The 9,828-nt window shown below is 39.4% G+C and overlaps 1 non-coding gene across 1 annotated transcript; it reads right to left on the bottom strand.

Annotated features, from left to right (window-relative positions):
- Positions 1-200: 200 nt before the first annotated feature.
- Positions 201-303, bottom strand: LOC111821825 (U6 spliceosomal RNA). The gene has a single exon (XR_002825159.1). It is a non-coding gene; the product is annotated as a U6 spliceosomal RNA (small nuclear RNA).
- Positions 304-9,828: the final 9,525 nt, after the last annotated feature.

Here is a 9,828-nt window from a genome sequence, read left to right as displayed (position 1 = left end):
CCACTCTGCCTGAGACCCTCTATTGTAATCCCTGTCAGAGCAGTCATTGGTGGTAGCCGGGTACCATCTAGTTGTTCTGAGCTCAGTCTGGTGGAGGTTGTGGCAGTTGTGATCCATTAGTCCTTTGGGCTAATCTTTCCCTTGTGTCTTTGGTCTTCTTCATTCTCCTTTGCTCCAGTTGGAATGGGACCAGTAGATGTAAAAACATGGAGTGCTTCACAAATGTACACATCATCCTTGCACAGGGACCATGCTAGTCTTCTCCGTATCTTTCCAATTTTAGTATATCTGCTGCCGAAGCAAGCACAGAATACTGTTAGCTTTGACAGGAAACTTGAGCATATTCATAAACTTGCAAATAAAAATAGAAATTTATAAATTTTAGAATTATTTTTCAAATAAGAGGGACTCAGAGCTGAGTTTACCAAACCTCAGCTTTTCCCCAAACACCTTTAGATGTTGTCATAACTGAGTATGATTTTTACCTAATATTTTCCTTTAAATCAGTGGTTTTTAACAGCGGTAATTTTGTCCCCCAGGAGACATTTGGCAATGTCTGGAAACATTTTTGTTTGTCATAACTGGGGAAGGGGAGGTACTGGCATCTAGTGGATACAGGCCAGGGATACTGCTAAACATCCTACAATGCACAGAACTGCACCTCCCCCCACCCCCCCACAACAATGAATTATCCAGCCCAAAATGCCAGCAGTGCAAAAACTGAGAAATCTTGATTTAAATAAACCCAGTTTCTTTTAAACTTCGTAATAGCTAATACTTATTGAGCAACAGGCGTCCTGGTGGCGCAGTGGTTAATCAACTGTTCAAATCCACCAGCCACTCCTTGGAAACCCTATGGGCAGTTCTACTCTTACCAGAGGGTCGCTATGAGTCAAAATAGACTCGATGGCAACAGGTTTTATTGAGCAACAGTATATTATAAATATTGTTCTAAGAGCATGATATGCAATATCTCATTGAATCCACACATCAGCCTTATGTGGTGCAGGTTGGGCAACTTTTTGTTTTGTTATACTCACTGATGAGTCAGTGCTGACTTGACACATGGCAACTACCAACAACAACACAAATGAGGAAACAGAATTAATTAACTTGTTCAAGGTCAAACATCTAGTAAGTAGCTGAATTTGGGTAGTATGATGCTAGAGCTCTTGAGCTTAACAAATAAAAACCCACTGCCATTGAGTCAGTTCGGACTCATAGGGACCCTTTAGGACAGAGTAGAACTGCCCCATAGGGTTTCCAAGGAGTGGCTGGTGGATTTGAACTGCTAACCTTTTGGTTAGCAGCTGAACTCTTAACCACTGCACCACTAGGTCTCTGAGCTTAACAAATAGGCTATTCTTTATATCACTGCTATAAATGGAAACCAGTATCTCAGGTCTAATGTGGAAGAGAAACATAAAAATAGATACAATAAGAGCAAGATGTTATTAAGTTCTAGATAGATATTGTTGCCTGCTGAAGTCTCTAGGTCTAAAGTCTGTGCTCTGTGGGTCACTAAGTATTAGAGAGGTGCTGAAGGCATACTAGGTCCCTGAGTGGTGCAAATGGTTTGTACTGGACTACTAACCTAAAGGCTAGTGGTTCAAACTCATCCAGCACCATGGAAGAAAGGCCTGGCAATATGCTTTCATAACGATTATAGCCAAGAAAACCCTAGGGAGCAGTTCTACTCTGTAACACATGGAGTTGCCAAGAATCAGAATCACTTGACAGCAACAGGTTTGGTTTTAAAGACCTAGTACCAGAAAACCAAGACTTTCTTCTTGATATAATCAGAAGAACTGAAATAAATATAAAAAGGAATAACTTTCCTAATTATTTAATATTATAATGCTAACTAACTTAAAATCCCAACTCTTAAATAACATAAAGCCCTGGGATGGTTTAATTTTTCCTGAATTTGATAGATCTGGGTTCAAATTCTGGATCCACTACTTCCTATTGGGGCTGTAGTAGATTTGATTTAATTTCCTCATCCATAGAAGTGAAACAACAGAATCTGCTTCATAGGGTTGTCATGAGGATTAAGTGAGATGTAGTCTTGTAAGATTACTGGCAGAAAATTACATAGCAGAAAATAATTATTAGTTTCTCTCATATCCTGAAGATTCTATGGTCTCTTTCCAGTACTGGCTTAGATTTGCACATGCTTCCGTGATGATTCAAGCTCTGTATGGGCCATGGCAGGTAAGGCAGCTACAGTTGGCCCCTGGGTATCACAGGGAACAAAAAGTGGCTTTCAGTCTTATCCAGAGTAACCACATAGGCCTCCTGGGAGGAACCTGCCGTTTGAGCCATGCTTTGTAGTCTGGCGAGGGTTGTTGATGATCCAGGCTAGATTTATGGAGATTACAAGCATGAAGGCCTTGTGACAGAGACTCTGATAGATGACCCAAGTTCCTGGGGGCTGCCAGAGGGAAGGAGGAGGCAGGGGACAAAGGGGAAGCTTTGTTCCTAACAACAGAGTAATGGTTCCATTTTAATTTCCTTACACACATGTATACACACAAAAACACACATACTTGCTCTATTTGGCCATACAGTCACTGAGTTTATGGCTAAACATTGTATTTTAAATTTTCAGAGTACCTCCAATAGGATTGGATTTGTGATTCTGTTCGAGTTCAGATGAGCAATGGAACTATTTTCTACTTAGATGTCAGAAAGTCTTTTGTCTTTATGCTGTGATTTCAAAATTTCTTTTCTACTTGATTCCTGATACTTTACTATTATTATTATTATTATTATTTATTTAGACATTAACAACGCTTGAGACTTTCATGCCGTAATTTGGAATAATTAAAATGCAAATACAACTAGAGAGTTAATACATTGACTTAAATTCAGAATTATCTTCTTCCTACTAGAATGTAAGCTTCTTGAGATCATGGACTTTGTATTGTACCCTACTATATGAGTCTGAATCAACTTGACTGACAGCATTGGTTTATATCCGTGGTGCTTAGATAAGTAACTGGCATATAGTTGGTGCTCAATAAAAATTTATTGAATACTAAAGTATAAATGGCTGATAGCAGTCAACATTTCCTTTGCCTATACATGTCTTTTTTTCATGCCTCTGGGCTTTACACGTGTTGCATCCTCTTTCTGCAATGCCCTCTCTTTGCCTTTTACTCCTCCATCACCTTCTTCCTCACCTGGAGAAAGTCTACTTACCTTTTAAGACTCTGCTTATATGTTACTTCTTTGGTAAAACTCTTCCTGATATTCATCTCCCTTCTCAAATTAAGTTATATTCTTTCACCAGTTAGACTCCTGTAGCCCTTTGCATATATTCTTGTTAAAAGAGGAATCATCTTGTGCTGTAATTATTTGTTTATACACCAGTCTCTACCATTAGACAGTGAAACCCTTGAGGGTGGTGATGGACGTTGTCTAATTCTCTTGTATCCTCACCCTTTGCATGGTGCCTGGTTTATGGTAGATCTTCAATAAATGTTACTGATCGACCCATTGACTAAATCTTGCAAATGGTCCTTTATCCTGCAAGGCTCCAGGAAGGTCTTAGATAAATAGGAGTGCTTTACAAGATAACTTCTTTTAAAAGCCCTGTTTTGAGTAGGAAATCTTCCTGCTCACTATGGTTTTGTTTTGCTGAGTCCTTTGATTCTGTACTAAAAAAGAAATGATTAGTGTGGAAACACAGAATACGGCTTATAAACAAGGGATTTGGAAATAGCTGGTCAAATTTCAAGCTGGGATTGATTACCTTAGTCTTCTGTGGATGCTTCCTGGTTACTCTGATACCATGGAGATCTCAAGAACAATGGTGTTTTGGGGGGTGGAGGATTGGAATATTTCTCCTGAGGAAAAACAAATAGTTTGGCTATCTGGGACCAAATTCCTGTTGCTGCAGGGCAGGGGAAGTATGTCATGTAAAGCAGTATCTCACGTCTCTAGCTATAAGAGGATTGTGGTTTGCTTAGGTTGTTATAGTTGTGACTATGACAACTATGAAAAATATTAGAAGAGATGCCAAGAAGAGGGTGTGGTAATGGTCACGGGCAAGAGAGAACAAATGGCCAACACTAGGGACTACCTAATGTTCCTGGGGGTGCCTGCAGCCCAGTAGCTGTACGGGCAGGGATTCAAGATCAGATATTTAAAGATTTGACTTCCACATTTTGTTAATTACATTGATGCAAGCCCTACACTGCTCAAAATTGATCCATTTCATGCATCCAGCCTGCTCTATCTCACTCATTGGAAGGGAGTGCAGTAGGGAGAAGCAGCCTAAGTGCCTAGGGGCTGTAGCTCTTGAGAACGGGCACTGTTTAATTAAGACAACTGTGAAGTTCTGTGGGTGAAAGTAACAGCTGCTGATTCCTGGGATATTTTTAAATTGTACCCAGTTGGGATACTCTCTGTGTCTATATACGGTCCTCCACACTAAAGGACCTTGTGGAGGTGGAAGGGCAAGAAACATAGACTCCTTGAAAACTACATTATCACCTCTTAATCCCTGACAGCACATCAGCAGCCTGCTCCCTGGGAAACTTCAGCAAGGTTAAAAGTTAAGCCGTTCATCTGACAAACCAGCAGTGATTTCTCCATCTCCCCCACATTGTTGCTAGGCTTTTCTGAGATTGAAGGAGAGACTTATTTGTTTAGTTCCGGTATACTTTTAAGCTGCTTAGTTACCACCTCTTGTGCACAATACGCACTACAGGCAAACAAACTTTTAAGAGCACAGCAGATTGAAGCAGCAAGCTAGCCTAGCAGATTGAGCCCCCTGAGCCCATGTGCTATGTGCAGCAAAGCAAAACACAGCTGGCAGAGTTAATTTTAGGCTTTCCAACCTTGGCAATGTCCTATCATTTGGGAAAAACAGCTTTGAATAGACTTAAAAAGAACCCTCACTCCTTCTCTCTATGCAGATTACTGGAAAAGTGGCTACCTGGTTTAAGTTTAATGGGAAAAACAACTACTCATGGGCAGGGGTAAACTTGACAGATCAAGAAATTCAATCCAACAGTTATTGAGCAAGCACAGGTCCATGCAAGAAATCTTTTATAACTTTTGTCCTATGGACTAAGATCTTCCACATTATACTTTAAGTAGCACCTTCCGAAAATTTCTAAAAGATTGGCTTCTCAAAAGAAAAAAATCAATTTCTATATTTTGGTGCTACAAAATACCCAAAGTGGGTTGGCAATGATGAGTGAGGTAATAGAAGTCTATTAAAAAAATGCTGTATATAAATGTAACAAGAATTAAAATGCAAGGAAAACATATCAATGATCATGAAAATGGCGTGGACCAGGCAATGTTTTGTTCTGTTATACATGAGGTCACCATAAGTTGGAGCTGACTAGATGGCAACTAACAACAACAACACAACACATTGATTTCCGAGTCCCTGAGTGGAGCAAATGTTTAACGTGCTTGGCCGCTAACCAAAGGTTGGAGGTTCAAGTCCACCCAGAAGCACCTGGGAAGAAAAGACTAGCGATCTACTTCCAAAAAATCAGCCATTGTACACCCTGTGGAGCACAGTTCTACTTTGATACTTCATGGGGTTGTCATGAGTAGGAGTCCACTTAACAGCAACTGGTTTTTATTCACTTTTGAATACACAGGGTCGAATTATTCTCTAACACTCCAAAATAGGTCAGATCCCCTTAATAATACACTCACATAACAGCACAGACCTTTACTTCATGACACTTATACCACTTACAATTCTACTTTTATTTATCTGATTGTCTGTCTTCCCTAAAGACCTATATGATTCATAATGGCCTCTGTGTTTATTTTTTGCTCATAGAGGCCTACAGTAAACATTCAATAAATATTTGTTGAGTGAATGAATTATTTGAGCCTTGCCATTCCCTAAAATCTAGACATTCTATTGCATAATCTCAATTTCAAAAGAATAACCAGCTTGAAGGGAAGGAGACTGGGTTAAGGTTTGGGTCAACAGAAGAGTCATTCTTCCAATTTAAATATTAAATAAGAACCTTTATTATTATTTTATTGTGCTTTAAGTGAAAGTTTACAACTCAAGTCAGTTTCTCATACAAAAATTTATACACACATTGCTATGTGACCCTAGTTGCTCTCCCCATACTGTGACAGCAACTCTTTCTTTCCACCCTGGATTTCCCATGTCCATTCAACTAGCTCCTGACCCTCTCTGCCTTCTCCTCTCACCTCCAGACAGGAGCTGGCCATTTACTCTTATGTATCTACTTGAGCTAGGAAGCATACTCCTCACGAGTATCACTTTATGTCCCACAGTCCAGTCTAATCTTTGAAGAGTTGGCCTCGGGAATGGTTTCAGCTCTAGGCTAACGGAGAGTCCAGGGCCATGTCTTCCGGGGTCCCTCCAGTCTCAGTCAAACCATTAAGTCTAGTCTTTTTACTAGAATTTGAGTTCTGCATCCCACTTTTCTCTTGCTCTGTCAGGGACTCTCCGCTGTGTTCTCTGTCAGGGAGGTCATTGGTGGTAGCCGGGCACCATCTAGTTCTTCTGGTCTCAGGCTGATGGCGTCTCTGGTTTATGTTGCCCTTTCTGTCTCTTGGGCTAATATTTTCCTTGTGTCTTTGGCTTTTTTCATTCTCCCTTACTCCAGGTGGGCTGGGACCAATTGATGCATCTTGGATGGCCATAGAAGCTTTACTATTTTTTAAAATTTTCTTATGCTTTAGGTGAAAGGTTATAGTGCAAATTAGCTTCTCTTTAAAAAATTTATACACAAATTGTTTTGTGACATTGGTTGCAATCCCCACAATCTTTCAGCACTCTCCCCTTTTCCCTTTCCACCCGGGGCTCCCCACGTCCATTTCTCGTTTTCTTGTCCCTTTCTGCCTTCTGGTTTTTGCTTTTGGGAGGTGTTGTCCATTTGATCTCATATATTTGATTGAACTAAGAAATATGTTCCTCACGTGTGTTATCACTTGTTTTATAGGTCTGTCTAATCTTTGGCTGAAAGGTGGACTTTGGGAATGGCTTCATTTCTGAGTTAGCAGGGGTCCAGGGACCATAGTCTGAGGGTTCTTCTAGACTCTGTCAGACTAGTAAGTCTGGTCTTTTTTTTGTGAATTTGAAGTTTGTTCTACATTTTTCTCCCACTCTGTCTGGGGCCCTTCATTGGGATTCTTGTCAGAGACATTGGTGGTGGTAGCTGGGTACCATCTAGTTCTTCTGGGTTCAGGCTGGTAGAAGCTGTGGTTCATGTTGTCCATTAGACCTTTGAAGTAATATTTTCCTTGTGTCTTTGGTTTTCTTCATTCTCTTTTGCTCCAGACAGGATAGAACCAATGGGTGTGTCTTAGAAGGCCGCTCACAAGCTTTTAAGACCCCAGAACCTACTCACCAAAGTAGGATGTAGAACATTTTCTTTATGAACTATGTTACGCCAGTTGACCTAGATGTCCCCTGAGACCACGGTCCCCAGCCCTCAGCCCCATTAACTCAGTCCTTCAAGGTGTTTGGATGTGTCTAGGAAGCTTCTATGACTTTGCCTTGGTCAAGTTGTGCTGACTTCCTCTAAGAAGCTTTATGGGTTTTAGTGATAAATGAATGCACTGAGAGATGCCAACCTTCATAAACCAACCTTTCATGCTTCTACACTTTTCTATGATGTCAAATGAATATGTTCTTGACTGTACATATGACATAGAATTAAAACCTACAGAGCATTGATAAGAGTCAGGTTGAATTACTAGCTATGTTAAGTGGGATTGTGTAGCATGCCATAATTAACTTAGAATATATTCAATCTAATTTAGGCCATCCTGGAGGGGAAAATGGATTTTGCTGAATTCAGATTGTACTTACTAGCTGAATGATCTTTAGCAAGTTACTTAACCTCTCAGCATCAGTTCCTAATCTATAAAATGTGGGAAAATAGAGGCAGTCCGTGGGTTAGGAACAAGATCTGTTTCTGAGTGTGTCTTTAAGAATTTGTGGGTAAGTCAGAACAGGTGCATACAGTTCTTATTTAGCCTTACTTTAGTTCAAGAAGTGGGAATCGACTCAAAGGCAATGGGTTTGGTTTTTTGGTTTTAGTGTAAGAAAGGCTCGAAGCCTTTTCAATGATTTAAAAGCTGCACGTGCAGCAAGCGAAGATGATTGAGATGAAGAATTTGTTTTGAGTAGGGGTTGGTTCAATCGTTTCAAAGTAAGGACAAATTTAGGTAATATTAAAGGGTAAGTACGAGTTGTCCTTAAATTGGACGTTTGTAACCCAGGGACTTACTGTAATACCTAATATCAACCTCATGGGGCAGTGTAAAGAGAAAATGAAATAAACATGAAATATATGAAAAGTTTAGCACAGTGACTATCCCATCAGAAATATTCTATAAATGGTAGCTATAACAACAATCTTACATAACTGAACCAATTAGAGGAAATAACTAGCACACAATTTAAATATTATGCAATCAAAACACCCTACACAACAAAATGCATTTCAACAGGTTACTAAGGATTTATTGCCCAGGTATAGCTTTTCTCGTATTTGTTGTTCAGGAATCTATTCTTCCAGAGTCAGATAACATTATTCAATCAGAAGAGAACAGCTGCTCCAGAAATACTAATGTCCAGATTAAGTCACAGGGTTTGAACTCAGCATTTCTTTGCTCCAGCATTGATAGCATGTGCTTTTAGTTGTATAGGTAAAAGAATATCCTTCTATATAGGCAGAAAAAGCTGTCTAAACAGATATTGGTGAGGGTTGCACAAGATGATTAATGTAATTATTGTCACTAGATTGTACACATGAAAAATCTTGAATTGGCAAATGCTATGTTATCTTTACAACAACAACAAAATAAGCTCCCTAATGTGAGGGCAAGGAAAGAACCCTCTAGTCCAAAACATCATCTTCCATATCAGCTCTTCTTAAAGCCCCATCAATTTTAGCACTTTTTCTAGGTCTTTTCAAAAGGAGATCCATTTTTGTTTGTTTGTCTTTTTATCATGGAAGATTTAAAAACTAAACAAAAGTAGACAGTACAGTACTGTGACTGCCTCCCTACCCGTGTACTCATCAGCTGGCTTCAACAGTTAACTACTCATGGCCAATCTTGTTTCATCTACCCTTCTGCCCATTTCCCTCTCCCATGTTATTTTAAAGCAAATCTGACATAATTATTTCATCTTTAAATCATTTCAGTACGTATTTCTAAAAGATAAAGGATCTTTTAAGAAAAAAACACAACCACATCATTACCACAGTTAACAATAAATCCTTAATGTTATCAAATATCCAATCAGTGTTCAAATTTCCAGTTGTATCATAAATGACATAAACATTTATTGTTGTTTTTCAGACTGCTTGTTTGAATCAGGATCCAAATAAGGTCCACACATTGCAATTGGTTCATATGTATCTTATGCCTCTTTTAATCTCTAGGTTTTTCTTTCAGTTCTATTTTTTCCTTGCAATTCATTTGTTGAAGAAATCAAGTCTTACATAGCTTCCTCATAGTTTGGATTTTGCTGATTGAATCCACGTGGTGTCGCTTAGCATGTTCTCTTACACATTCTTCTGTTCTCTGTATTTACTGCAAATTGGTAACTGGATCTAAAGGTTTGATCAGGTTCTGTTTTCTTTTTGCAAGACTTCTTCATAGGTGGTAATGTACTCTTCCATCAGGAGGCACATAAAAAGTCTGGCTGTCTTAGCCCAGTAAAACCATGAGAGTAAAGAGGTACAGGAGTCCAGTGATAAGGCCCAGAAGGCAGAAGGGGAGTAGGAAGCTGATGATAGGGAACACAAAATAGAGTAAGGATATTGTTGATGTGTTGTGAGATTGTTAACCATTGTC

This window comes from Trichechus manatus, unplaced genomic scaffold (genome assembly GCF_000243295.1).
Source record: "Trichechus manatus latirostris isolate Lorelei unplaced genomic scaffold, TriManLat1.0 scaffold00108, whole genome shotgun sequence".
Taxonomy (NCBI): domain Eukaryota; kingdom Metazoa; phylum Chordata; class Mammalia; order Sirenia; family Trichechidae; genus Trichechus; species Trichechus manatus.
This window is presented reverse-complemented; position numbering and strand designations above follow the sequence as displayed.